The sequence below is a fragment of the Sapajus apella genome, unplaced genomic scaffold (genome assembly GCF_009761245.1).
Source record: "Sapajus apella isolate SASKATOON/1434 unplaced genomic scaffold, GSC_monkey_1.0 scaffold28, whole genome shotgun sequence".
NCBI lineage: Eukaryota > Metazoa > Chordata > Mammalia > Primates > Cebidae > Sapajus > Sapajus apella.
In genome coordinates, this window is record NW_022436968.1 from 3351282 (window position 1) to 3366102 (window position 14821).

General features: G+C 34.3%; 1 protein-coding gene across 1 annotated transcript in view; it reads left to right on the top strand.

Annotated features, from left to right (window-relative positions):
• Positions 1-14821, top strand: part of TMEFF2 (transmembrane protein with EGF like and two follistatin like domains 2) — a 248660-nt gene that overhangs the window by 57711 nt on the left and 176128 nt on the right. The window lies entirely within an intron of this gene.

The window sequence follows — 14821 nt, forward strand, 5'->3', positions numbered from 1 at the left end:
GATTAGGGACTTATCCCTCTATTAAAAAGGGACTTGGATACTTGGATATATGCTTCATCCTTAATGATATCTGTTGAATGGAAGTAAATATGATGCTGTAACAATTCACTTAATCATTTCTCCTCTTTCCTTTTCCCCCCTCCTAAAATTTTCTCAAATGATGTAGTTTCAAAGTGCCTAAGTAGTTTGAACTCAGTGATTTAACACAACAATGTGCTATCTTTTAGATGAAAGACCCCTCAAGTATAATGTTGTTTTGATAAATCCAAAGTTAGTTGTTTTGTAAGTTGTTCATGACTTATTTCCAAATGGAAGCAGGTGTCAAATATTAATTTATGAAACTCAATGCTTAAAAAATGACATAAATGTGTGTGTGTGAAAGAGAGAAAGAGAAAGGAGGGGGGAATGGAGGAGAAAGAGAGGAAGAAGGAAAGGAATGAGGAAAAAAGAGAATTAATCCACAAAGAATGATAAATCTACTTATGTTTTGGTCATAAAGGTCTTCAATATTTCTTTCCTCCTGTTGGTAATACTACCATACATTCAATTTAAATGGAAACATCATCTAATATCGGGAAGAATTATTTTATTCTACACTTACATACAGGTAAGTGCTAATTTAAGAATTATAAAAAATGATACCATGTATTTGGACAGTATGTCATAGAGTTTAGATTTTATGAATCATAAAAAGGCAAGAGATAAGGAAGCTGAATCTGAAAATAGGGGAAAATGCTTAGCAATTAACCTTAGGATGAAGTCTCTTTTCTTATCATTATCAATTCATATTTAAGTCTTAAATGGAAAATGACTTGTATTTAACTTTTTAAGATTCAGGGAACCATTGAACTATAATTATAGCTAATCCAATTAAAGATGGATTATAATAACTGCTGAATTAATAGGTCATGAAATACTGAGTTTAATTAATAGATTTCTATTTATTTTGAAAAAAAGGATAAATGCTCATTTTAAAGTATTATGTGAAAACTCTAAAATTTTCATCTAAACTCAAAATTATGGAGCTTGCAATATTAAAACAAAAAGGAGGCAGAGGAGAAGGAGGTGGAAGGGGAGAAGATAGAAGAAGGAAAAGCATAGCATGAAATTTAGGAAAAAAATCTGCATTCTTACTTTTATTTTTTATTGAGTTTAAATTATTTTATATTTGTAATCCTGGAAGAAAAAATAATGGTAACTATTTAATTCCTTCTTTCTCTAGACAAATTAAGATTGTTGATACATATACTCACAGAATAAGTAAATGACAGTTTTACTCTTAAAAATTTGCAAATGACAATGCAATGCAATCTAAATCCCTTATAGCCATTTGCATTGATTTGTTTTATATTTAGGGAAAATAAAGCAGCTGCAGTTAAATTAAACTCAGTGACCTATGCTAGCATCAGGTGAATTATTTCAATATTTGTCTTTGTTTATTAGTTTTTAGAAAAACTATGGTAACAAATATAAATTTAAAGACTAAAATATAATGACTTTGCATGACAAATAATTCCACAAATAAAATTAAAGGACTGTTTATTATGTACGTACTGTAGATTATACAGTGTTGTGGGCCTCAATCTTGCTAGCTACTTAAACAAACATACAAAGGACCTTGCTCCCACAGATGTACACATTCAGTCCAAATCCTCAAACTGGCAAGTCCTGGGGCAATATCAGCAAATCTCTCACCATAAATATTTTATTTCCTTAATTCTATGCTGTGCTATTTTCATATTTACTATTTCTGAAATCAGGATTTATCTTAAAATTGAAATGTAGGAACATATATGGGGTCTTCAAACTCTTGTTCCACTGCATGGGGAATTTTTCAGGTTGACATAAACTAAAGTAGTATTAAAATCCTTCCCTCAAAGAGTGTCCCTTTTCCTCTGATGGCCCAAAAACTATGCACATCATGGGCAAAAAAAAAGTATTTTTCTGAGGAAAATACCTTTTTTTTTCTATTATTCTATTTTCTTTTTTTTCTATTAAATACTTTTTTTTCTATTATTGTATTATGCTACTTTCTTTTTTTTTCTATTAAACATGCTGGTAAAATGTGTTCGAGTGTACTGCTTTCTCCTTATAAATTAACCAGTGGGTTGTATTTTCAAGATGACTAAAGCTTGAAAATGAGATGGTTAGTGGACATTTTTTAAAAACTGAAAATCAATCCAGAATATACGCTGGAGGAACTCTCAGAGAGCCAGTTCTAAGATTTGCACGAGGATCTTCGGATTCCTAGTAGTTTTTTCAGGCTTGGGTCATGTAGGTACACAGAAACATAAACTGGTACTAGAGCTAGAATATCTAAGTTAGGGGCCCAGGCTAAGGTGGGCTTAGATTGCTCTGAGCTCAACCCTCTCCTGTGGGGCACCCAGAGAAAATGTGTAGCTACAGAAAAGTGCACTATGGCAGCATACATGAGATACACAAATAACCCAAAAGGCACCACATGTGCCACACACTGAAGAGTTTTGCTACCTCCCGGGGACAGCCAAAATGCGCTGCTGCAGCACTTGAAATGAAAATGCATTTTCTGTGAGCAACAGCTTCCTCTGAAGAAACTGCTTTCTCTGTTAGCATTTGGAAGCTGCTGGGCAACAACCCATAATCAAGGTTTTCATTGCGTTGTTTTAAACAGGCCCATTATCAGAGTCGCGTCTCTCCAAAAGCTTCAGACTTCCTTATATTATTTATAAAAATTAACATATTATACCTGATAAGCTTCTAAAACTTGCAGCCTTGCTAATGCTGACTGTTGCAGTGCTTTCTACCTATTAAAGATGAGTTGCACAAGAATTAAAATAGACGCTGTTTGTCTACCCTTTTCTTGAGATAAGAAGGCAACAGTTCACTTGTTCTGATGTTCATTTTCTATCCGCATAGTCAAGAATTCATTTTTAGGATGTCCTTTCTTTTGTCAAAATATTAGATATATGCAAGAATTTATAAAGAAAAATCATTTCAGACATGTTTATAACAGGTAATATTAGAAGTAAATTTGAAGGCTACAGTGACTTATTGGAATATTTTATTTGCTAGTAGTTTAATTATAAACTAAGAATATTCTTATATTCTACTAATGCTGATTTGTTACCTCACCTGTCGATTCTTACATACTATGAAAATAGATTTGAAAAAACTGAAAATAAATGTATGTATAGACATTGAGCAAAAATAGCATTTTTACCTTCTTGAAAATTATAGGCTTTATCTGTAATGGCAAATTTAAAAAAGTTTTGACAGATGCAATTTATTTGGACCTAAGTTTAATCAGTGATTGGCTAAACTTATATAAAAGACTAAAAATTGCAGTGATCTAAAATCTAAAGTTGCAATGACAAATCAAGATTGGAGATATTCATGATCACTACCTTGCACCGTAGAATTGTGTAACTTAGGGCTAAGAAAAGCTGCAAAAGAGCCTAGAACTAAATATCTCAAGACTTTAAGTTAATGGGTTTCCAAAGAGGAGTTATCACATGAAAGTGTCACGTGAAAATTAAAATTAAGCTTAGAAGAATGTAATAGCATAAGTTGAGGGGGTAGAACACATTTTTGGTAGTTTCAAGGATTTCTGCTAAGTTTAGACTCATTGATAGGAAGAATAACACACAAATTAAAAAATATTATTACTTAAAATTGCCTAGATTTTTTAAATTATACTTTAAGTTCTGGGGTACATGTGCAGATCATGCAGGATTGTTATATTGGTATACACATGCCATGGTGGTTTGCTGCATCCCTCCCCCATCATCTACATTAGGGATTTCTCCTAACATTAGCCCTCCCCAATTCCCCTACCCCCTGCTATCTCTCCTATAGCCCCCACAAACCCCGAGAGGCCCCAGTGTGTGATATTCTGCTCCCTGTGTCCATATGTTTTCATTGTTTAACACCCACTTATGAGTGAGAACATGCAGTGTTGGTTTTCTGCTCTTGCCTAGATTTATTGAACTAACATAGTTAAGATTTAAATTACAAAGATTGGGTCTTTCAGTTAATGTAAAACAAAGTTACATAATTGTACCGTTGCTCAATTTTTGACTTTAGACATAGCTCATATTCTTGTCATGTGTTGAAGCATAATGCTTCAGCATTTGCCCCAAATCATTGTTTCCCGCTAGCAAGTCACATTTCCCCAAATAAAGAGGATTTCTTCTCTGGTTTGAATAAAAAATAGCTACATTGTTGATTTATTGAATGTTTTTCAAATGCAATAATTTTTACATTTTGGATTTAGAGAAGAGAAAGGTAGGAGAGAAGGCAGGAAGGGCAGCACTTAAAGACAGAAGAGAAAATATTCTGACACCATTAAGAATTCACTCAGAAAACAGCTCTGAGTTAGGTGGCCTGTGATATTTAATGGGCCTTGTATAATTTGCTGTGTTATTAGTCAATATTTGGCTTTCTGTGAGCATTTATAAAATTATACCTTGAACAATAGGTCAAGTACGTTTTTCCTTCTTCTTACTGACAGAGAACCATTGAATTATTTGGAAATGTTCAGAGGCAATCCAGATGTCATTAGTGCACTAGATTCTTTCATGACTTGGGGAGGAGTCACAGACTCTCGTCTGTCAGAAAGCCTGATGGAGGGATGGGTTGCTTGGCACTAATGATCTCATTCATGTACTTAGTGTTACAGCTGTCTAAATAAGAGTGCTTTACTGTTCTCTATTTGCATGTAATTAAATATTAGTTATAAGCTACATAGCAAAACAGCAAAATTCTAAAACCCAAAGCAAGAATTAACTTCTGTATTGAAATACTTGAATTGCCTGAAGTGGGAAGAGGGGACATCCTTTTACAGCAGCCAAAACAAGTGTTTTTTTTCTTTGTAGTTAGAAAGCAATTCAACATAATGAAGAAGGACAGGTTTTGGAGTTTAACCAACCTAAGTTCTACTGCCTTGAGGAAGTTATCCTGTCTCTCTGAGCCTCAATTTCCTAACATAAATGTAAGAAGGGAACAAGATCATAAGTGTAAAACATCAAACATCCTGTGTTAGTCATTTCTCCTTCTTTCCAGTTGCAAGTATGCCTTTCTTCCTTCATGCCAAATGTAATTACCATTTCAATATCTAGAATGTGTCAAGTCGTAACATGAAACCTGAAAAATACAGTCAGTATCTTTAGTTTGGGACTGGCAGTTTTAATTGTTACCTTTTATTGTTCCCATATACATCTTGATACTGTCTTTTTCTGAAACATATCCTGCGATATCTTCATACAAATATTTTAATGTATTTGAGATAGTTATAATATTTTCTGTTACCTAATCTGTCATCATATAGACTTGGCAAATGTATTAGCAATTGAAAGCATTTGCATAGAAAAGAAATGGTAAATTATTCAGACAGTGCTTTTCCCCCATCACCTCATTAATTAGCACAGCATATTAAGATCTATTTTATGTAGAAAGTAGTATGCAACTAAATATAATGAACAAAGATTTTTAAATATTTCAGAAAATATAAATATATGGTATATATTGTTTTGACAACTGGTTTGATAAATGTGATTTTTTTCTTTTCCAAATATCTGAATCATCAACTGAATTTTTCACTTTTGTTTAAGCATATCCATTTATTGGTATGTTTTTAAAACCAACTTCTTTAACTTTTATTTTAAGTTCTGGGGTACATGTGCCGGCTGTGCAGATTTGTTACATAAGTAAACATGTGCCATGGTCATTTGCTGCACAAATCAACCCATCACCTAGGCATTAAGCTCAGCATCCATTAGCTATTCCTCCTGATGCCCACCCTCCCACCATTCCCCTGACTGGCCCCAGTGTGTGTTGTTCTCCAACATGTGTCCATGTATTCTCATTATTCAGCTCCCACTTATAACTGGGAACATGCAGTGTTTGTTTGCTAAGAATAACAGCTTCCAGCTCCATCCATGTCCCTGCAAAAGACCATTCCTTTGTATGGCTGCATATAAATTCCATGGTGCATATGTACCACATTTTATTTATCCAGCCTATCATTGATGGGCATTTGGGTTGATTCCATGTCTTTACTATTGTGAATAAAAACACATTTCATTAAACCTACTTTCTCCTATTTTATTTTTGCTTGAATTTAAATGAAATTAATAGTTAACTTCACTTTAAATTTAAGGATATTCTTGGTGATCATAAAAATCACTGTTAAAAAGGTGTCTAAATGGAAACACCTAATATCATTGATTATAATACAAAGATGTTTATATTTCTATTACATATGTTTTTAAAACTTGTGAAATCGTATACTTTTATTAGAGTTGAGCTGAATGTTATTTGAACTCAGAGATGGACTTTATATAATAGCTTAAAAATAATTTTATATTTTACTTGTTTATCTTCTCCCTGTAACATTTATTTTAAAATCTCACTTCTAGTTTAAAATGTTCAATTAAACCTAAGATTACAAGGGAAATTTCAAAAACCTTTGGGACACACTGGATTCCAAATGTCTCCCCATTCAGCTGAGAAAACTTTAAAAAATAAAATTCTGAACTATATAATTTCATACAAGTGATGTTGCTTGGGATGAGGAATGGTAATGGATCTTTTGTGGTATCCTTCCCCAATTAATTAATGCCTCTTTTATGAGAAATTTGGTCATAAGAGCTTTACAGAGAACATAAGCCTCTACTAGCCAATGGAGGAGAGTTAATTCTGGGTGTACAATAGATAAGTCATTAAAGGGTGCAAGAGGCAAAACAGTTCTGCAGAGTGACCAATATCCACTCTTTTCAAAGGACATGCTAACGGAGCAATGAGGACCGATTATGGGAATGAGGCACCCTTGACTTATGACAAAAGTCTGAAATATTGGAAAAATATATCTGTGTTTCCTCTGAGTTTTACGATCAATATGAATTACTCCTCTGTCCTTACATGTTTAAACTCCATTTGCCAGGTGTCAGCCAAGAAGCCCATTTTTAGCTGCTTATTTGTGTTTTCTGTCATCTGAACTTTTTTTTATAAGTGTACAATCTGTTTCTCTGAGGCTGGCCACATAAATCTGAAATACTTGCTGATCTTATCCATCCAGAAGATGCTGGAAGTTTCACACAACTGTATAGGGGATCCAGATATTCCTCTCAAAGGAGTCTTTTTTTTTTTTTTTTTTTTTTTTTGAGACGGAGTTTCACTCTTGTTACCCAGGCTGGAGTGCAATGGCTCGATCTCGGCTCAGCGCAACCTCCGCCTCCTGGGTTCAGGCAATTCTCCTGCCTCAGCCTCCTGAGGAGCTGGGATTACAGGCACGCGCCACCATGCCCAGCTGATTTTTTTGTATTTTTAGTAGAGACGGGGTTTCACCATGTTGACCAGGATGGTCTCGATCTCTTGACCTCGTGATCCACCCGCCTCGGCCTCCCAAAGTGCTGGGATTACAGGCTTGAGCCACCGCGCCCGGCCTCAAAGGAGTCTTAATTTGACCCAGAGAAGGAGCAAAGCATCCAGATCCACAGAAGAAAGAATGGAGCATCCATCACTTCTGCCAGATCTTTGTCAGGGGACCCTCAGAGCCCCATTAGAATGTCTTCTGTAGGGAAAAGCTTGACTACATTCTCAGATTAAGAAAAGGTGATGCCATTTATAACTGCTGAGACAGGGGGCTGAGAAAGAGTTGGATAAACCAATCCAAATGAAACCATAAATAGAATAGCTCATGAATGTTCACTCCTATAGTCCTATACCCACATTCCCTCCGTTTTTCAGAATAGACATTCATTTTAGTAGTGATTGCATTCATACATGTTTATCTTAGAGTGGTAGAAACCAGGTGATTGATTAAATCCAAATGCGCTGGATGAGATTTGTAACCCAGCAGCACTGCAGACTCAGACTGCTTCAGTTAGGAAAGAGTGAAAGGTGCATTAAGAGAAGCAGCTGATCAGCTCTTGGCAGGCAGAGTACTGCTGAAGTAACAATTTGCAGTAGTTTTGCACTCCTGTCAGTGCCAGTTGGCAAACTAATAGAGATGATGGAATGAAAGAACAAAATGTCACAACAGAAAGGAGTGAGCTGAAAATTCAAACATTTTCTTATTTCCCATAATCCTGCTGAATCCAAATGAAATCAGCATTAGTCTTCAAATGAACCAACTCCATATTGAATAAAAGGCAGCTATCTGCACATTTTTTTCTGAGTAGGAAAATCAATTTACAATCTTGTGATGATTAGCTTGTTCAAAACATCATCATGGTTTATAATAACTCAGAGAACTAATTTATAAACAAGAATATTGATTTTAACAGAATAAGTTTTAGTTGAGAATCGCAACTGAATACAGATGTTGAAACTTTACATGAAGAATTCCCTTGTTGGGTTGTAGTGGAATATCAGTGCCAAGGCAGTAAAGTCAATTTTAAACTATTATTTTGCTAATAGCAGATATAATGCAACTCCTAGATATCCTTCTAATACTGATCATCTGGATTTACTATGTAATCTTTGCCTGACACTACAGACTGCACTATGAAAACCAATTCTGTGTACACATTATAAATCATATTTATTCAAAAATTTAATAAGTGTTATTGACTTCCCATAGTTCGCTCAAATTTAAGTGTTTTTGTAGCCTAGATCAATTACCTCAATTTTTGACTCTAGAAAAAAAAGATAAACTTATTTATCGAAACAAATAGGAGAAAATCAAATTAGCACATCATATCAGAAGTACAACACAAGATAACTAAATGTGAAAGACAGATGCTGCCAAACATCGTAAATATCACCTCAGTAAATACACTGAAGAGTAGATCCTTTTACTTCAGATGAACTACGAAACAGCAACCATTAACACATCGAGAATGAATTACAATTTGCCAAATGTTGAAAAGTAATTTTCTCCTTAATATGATTTTAGAGTGCAGTAATGTGGTGACTTATTCATTTTTCTCCCATTTTTTCTGTATACAAAGGATAAGTTGCTTTAATATTACATGAAAATAGACAAATAACTTTATCTATTGCTTGGTTGCTATTGAGCTCAGAGACAAATATGTGTGACTTGTTATTACAGATACATTTTAATATATATTTCCTAATTTCATTTCTGGTTCAAATCTGATTATTACACTCTCACTTTACATTTTGCTATTCTGTTATATTTTTCTGTATTTATAAATGATTGAATCACATTGAATAATGTAGGATTGTAGCTGTGTCAATCTGTTAGTGCCTGATAATATTTTAAAGGCATTGATTACATGGTATTTTATTTCTATGTAGTGTTTACATGCATATTTATTTCACAAAGATAATCTTCTAATTACTTATTATTCTACATTAAATTAGTCTTTGGACCAAGCAGATGTGCAAGTTAATTTTGTAACCAAACTTGATATCATGTAGCCTATTTCATTGCCCATTGATCAGTACAGAAGCTATATAATGCAGTACCATATTTAAAAGACCTTAAAAATCATATTGTTCTTTGGCAGAATTAAGCCATTTCAAAAGGAGAAAGGCCTATCCCATTCTTAAGAAAATAAAATCTGCATAACTTATCACCTGAATATTTTCTGGAACCTTAAAATAAAGCTTCTACATTGGCAGAGTCTAAATTCCGCTGACATCAGTTTCAGCAGACTGGAGGTTAGCTATTACATGCCAAAATATTTCTCTTGTATATTTCCTGTTGGAATAAGTCCTGTTACTAAGTACCTTTTTTTAGCACTAAGAAAATCAAATTCTGATTTTGCTTTTTCAATGGAGAATAGAGGGGTTGGGATGAAGTATGGCCATACTTTTTTTCATTGAGTTTTTTTGACATATAATAATTGTGTATATATATATATGGTACATGTGATACCTGGATACATGTTTATAATGTGTAATGATCAAATTACAGTCATTGGCATATTCATCACCTCAAATATTTATTATTTCTTTGAGTTGGGAATATTCAAAATTATCTCTTCTAGTTATTTTTAAAAGTACAATAAATTATTGTTAACTACAGTCACTTTATTTTGCTATAGAACACTGAAATGTAATTCTCTTAATATTTAACTTTAATTTTGTACTCCTTATCCAACTTTGTTCTCCTTATCCAGCATTTCTTTCCTGAGGAGAAATGCTGTAAGAATTTTTTGAGAATTTTCTGCTGAGAGACTCTTCTTTCCTGAGAAGTTTCTCTGAGCAATTCTCTCCTTTGCTTGTTGTTTCCTACAGGCAGTCCATACTCCATTGAGCCACGGCTTGGTCTTTGTAATTCCAAAAGTTGATTGTGTTACTGGTCTGCTAGAAAAATGACAGCTGTCTAATCCATGACCAGATGAGAGCGAAAACCCTTAGTGGGGTGTGGAATCTTGCTATTCAGGTGTGACCCTAAAGCCAGCATCATTACTGCCACCTGTCATCTCCTTCCAGATGCAGAATGTCAGGCACACCCAGGACCTACTGAATCAGAATTTGCACTTTAAGAAGATCACCCAGATGATACGTTTGCATATAAAAGCTGGTGAAGACCTAATTCCAAAGACCACTCCAGTCTAGCCCTATCTTGCCTCTACACCCTGGTCCTTCCACCTCCTCCTTCCCCTCTTTCCACTTTGTCTCCACTGGTTCTCCCTTCTCTAGGTTCACAATGGACTTTTCCTGCCTCTAGCCCTCTGTATACAAAGTAGCCTCTGTCCAGAATTTCCATTCCTGACTGCTCTATCTAAGAAACTTCTACATAGGTTTTATGACCGAGACCAAATAGCTTCACATCTGGAGTTTCTTTTCAAACTATGGCTTCTGACAAATTACAATTATTTGGTTCTGTCCTCTGAATGATAGCATATTTTGCTTCTTACTTCTTAGCACTGATCGTGTTGTTAGAATTACCTGCTAACATGTCTCTTTCCCCCACTAGACTCTGTGTATGTGTTTTTTTATTCTCTGATACTTAGTAGAGTTTAGGTACATAATAAGCCCCTCAAAAATGTTTGTTCAATAAATTTATGAAAGAGTAGATACTATAATGGATATCTACATTTTGCTCAAAGCAAATAGAAACAAGAAGCATTGTCATCCAAAAGACCACAAGGGTGGTTAACTGGTAGAAAGGAGAGTTTTACTGGTGATAACAAGCTGGGATGAGAAAGTCTCCACGGGCCTAAAGGTGCTGTCTTTTCAGAGAGGAGAAGAACAAGTTGGATTTTATGCTTCACAGGCCCTGTATCATACATATTCAACAGGTTTAGGGGGAAAGCTATATATATTTATGAGCAGTGCTGAGCACATGTACAATAGGTAAACATGTATGTAATGTACATCCCATGTTCACTTTGAGGAGGGGTTTTAGCATTAAAAGAGGCGGAATTTCATCCTTTACGTGAAAAGGTGAACTCTAAGACACAAAGATAGTGTGTGTGCAGCCTTTACCAACTGGTTGAAACTGGCTTAAAGTCTGCACTGCAATAGCTTTTCAGAACAACAACAACAAAAATAATGTAAGGCCAGTCCTCTGTCCCAGTCAGGGTTGTAGTGGTCTGGGCTGTGAATCAGCCTAATAGCTCCTATTGTTAGGGAGTTTAGCAAGGGTGTGGTTTTTCTTATGGTGGTAGAAATTTTGAAATTTGCCCTACCAACCAAGCTCTAGCCCTTGACCTGGAGGAAACTTGTGTTTCCTTAACTTTAGAGCTCACCTTAATTGATAAAGGGATGTCTATTTTGGTTTCTCCTATCATAATATTTACTAGAGAGCAGTTTAAACAATTTCCTTTGTTATCCTCTAGAACAGGGTCCAAAAATTACTCAGGACTACGTTCAGGCTTCAGCCACTGCAATTCAACCAGGTTGGCTTTAAAACTTAGCTTTTGCAGCCAAGTTGATAATGTTTCTTAATAACTTCCACCTACAACTGAAGGCATACAATACCTACATGCGAAAGCTACACTGCTATCAATTCATTTAGAGGACAAATGACATTGTTTGAATCACAAGTAATATCAAGCTGCATTCGAAACAAACTCCCTCCCTATACGGTCAAAGTTAAAGCAGGAAGTGAAACCTCCATTCTCACATAGATTTATGAGGGATGTATTTTCTGAGCTTAAACCCCAAAGTAAGTACAAAGGAAATTTTTCTATTTTAAAATATATATAACTGTGTGACTGTGGGTTTCCACCTGACTTTCAATTGGAAGTCATTGATCTACAATGCTAAAAGGCATATATTGAGAGATGAATCTAATGAAATTCTATGAATTCCTTCCAAGTGACAAATATACTCAAAATCATACACTCATGCATTTATATAAGTCTTTAGCACTAAAAACATATTCAAAGATGTAATAAATAAAATCTTATTACAGAAGAACATTTGCAATTAATTTTAATGATAGAGAGCACTAACTTTGAACCTCAATTATGCAAAATGTTATGTACTCCCCCAAAAATTTCATTTTCTCACTAGTAGATTTGTATTACACAAAACTGTACTCCATTTTTACTATTATATTTTGGATTTTATCAATAACAAATTCGTGAAAATTTGTTTGGTATCTTGTCACATAAGTACTTGCACAATGTACTTGATTTTGCCCCTTGCCCCACACAGCCTAAAATATTTATTCAGTGGCACCCTACAGAAAAATTTTCTGACCTCTTCTCTAGAAACAAAAACAAAGATATTAAATATTCAAAACAATACATGTGTATTTATTAAAGGTATATTTATTAACTCACAGAATAAAGTGGAGACATTTTCATCAATTCAGAAATTGTATTATCAAGTAGTATGTTTACATATTTTCTACGTAATTTGGTAAAATATATAACAATAATATTGGTATATTTGTAAAGTGTATTTGAATTACTTTCTGAAATAAGTCATCAGAATAAAGGGCTATAAAAATTATATAGGAAGCTCAAATGGAAATCTACATAAAGAGTGTTTTCATATCTGGACAGCTCAGGCCTAGCTCAGATTTGCTTACTTTATGGACATTTTTCATCTGCTGTACAAAGAAACTTCATCTTCAAGGAAATTTGTCTGGTCAATTAGCAAATTGTTATAATTTTTTGAAAGCTGAAAACCACCCTCATATTCAGGTGTGCTGAATACACTCTCATCTGAAACAACTTCCATAATTAAACCAGCAAGTATGTCTTCACTGCTTATGGTATACTCCATATCATATAGACGCATTTCTGAACACACAAAGAGGGCCCTACAGAGCTAGAGAAAGGGGAAATGCATTTTGTCTCACTATGACTTATATATATTTCTTAAAGACAAGCAGTTTTCTCTGTCAAAACTTTGATTCTCCTAGAGCTGTTATGGCAGAGTAGTTACATCATTTCCAAAATTTTTACTGCTTAGTGGTTGCCTTTAGAAACACAATTCTCCGAGAACTCTCAAAAAGTGGCAGTTGCCCTACGTAGTCAATTGAAGAGAATCAAACACATCTGTTGGCATATCCTTCTGTTACAAGAAAATCTCTAGTCTAAATTTCTTGCTACAAAAAAAAACTTCCATTTTGATTAGAACATCATTGAGAAGCTTTCAAAGTTGAGACTGAAAGTCATTAACTTGAAGGAGTAAATCATAAGGAAATGAAAACAAATTTCTCTCAAGTGATTAATTTTATTCCAAATCAATTTTTTTTTTTTAATCATTGGAAACTTACCAGGTGGAGGCTGTCCAGGTTCTCGGCATTTTGAGAAAAAAAATAGATGAAGTACACAAAGCAATAAAGAAAAGCACAGATTTATTGAAATGAAAGTACGCTCCACAGAATGGGGGCAGACTTGAGCAAGTGGCTCAAGAGCACTGGTTACAGAATTTTCTGGGGTTTGAATATCTTCTAAAGGACTCCCATTGGCTATTTAGCATATACCCTATGTAAATGAAGTAGTGGCCTGCAATCAGAGGCTGAAGTGAAGTTATGAAGTTATACTTCAATGCAAATGAAAATATGGCCTTTGATCAGTCTGATTGGTTGTGAGACAGGAACCAATCAGAGGTCCTTTCATTTGCCTTGCAGAGAAGTCAAGGGTTGGGAGGTGGAGAGTCGCCTCTGGTCCTTTTATTACTTGAGCATGGAAAGTTGGGGTTTTCCTTTTGATTTAGTTCTAGGAAGCCAGCATTAATCAGCCTTAGGCTCTCTGCCTCCAGACGCTATTCTCATGCCACAATAACCAATAATTTTCTTTTTAACTTAAGCACTTCTCACTCATTGCTTTTCCATTCCCCAGTATTCTATTTGAATCCTGGACTTCCATTAAATAAATTGTCATTTCCCCCACTTGAAGAATCTTTTAATTCTACTTAGTAGTTAACTTATTACCAATATTTTTAAATTTTATGCCAAATTTATGTGAGTACATAATAGTATATACCAGTATGATGTTAAATAATTTTAAGTCTACTTATCATTGAGTAGATTATAGGTCTCAGAAATAAATTATAGCATCATGTATAGTTTCTGCAAATTATCCTTAAAGGTAGCTATTCATAACTCTGAGAGAGCACTGTGCTTTTGGAAGAGTTCTGAAACAATATTTTTACCACCTCTGATTACAGCCATTTTGTTATAACCTCCATCTATCTGTAATCACATTTTAAAGTCTCATTTGTCAATAAAATGATTGGTCAAAAACATTACAAATATCAAAAATCTATTGAAAATGTATATAGCAGTACTTATTAAAATGATACTGTTAAGTAACAATTAAAATAAGAAAATATGTTTTTGAAAAAATAGCTATATAAATAACATCTCATTGTTCTGAATAACTATTGAGCCGTAGATATTTAATCTCTTGCTTAAAAAGTTTACAAACTCTTATTAGCAATCATAAGTAACATTGTGCACTGA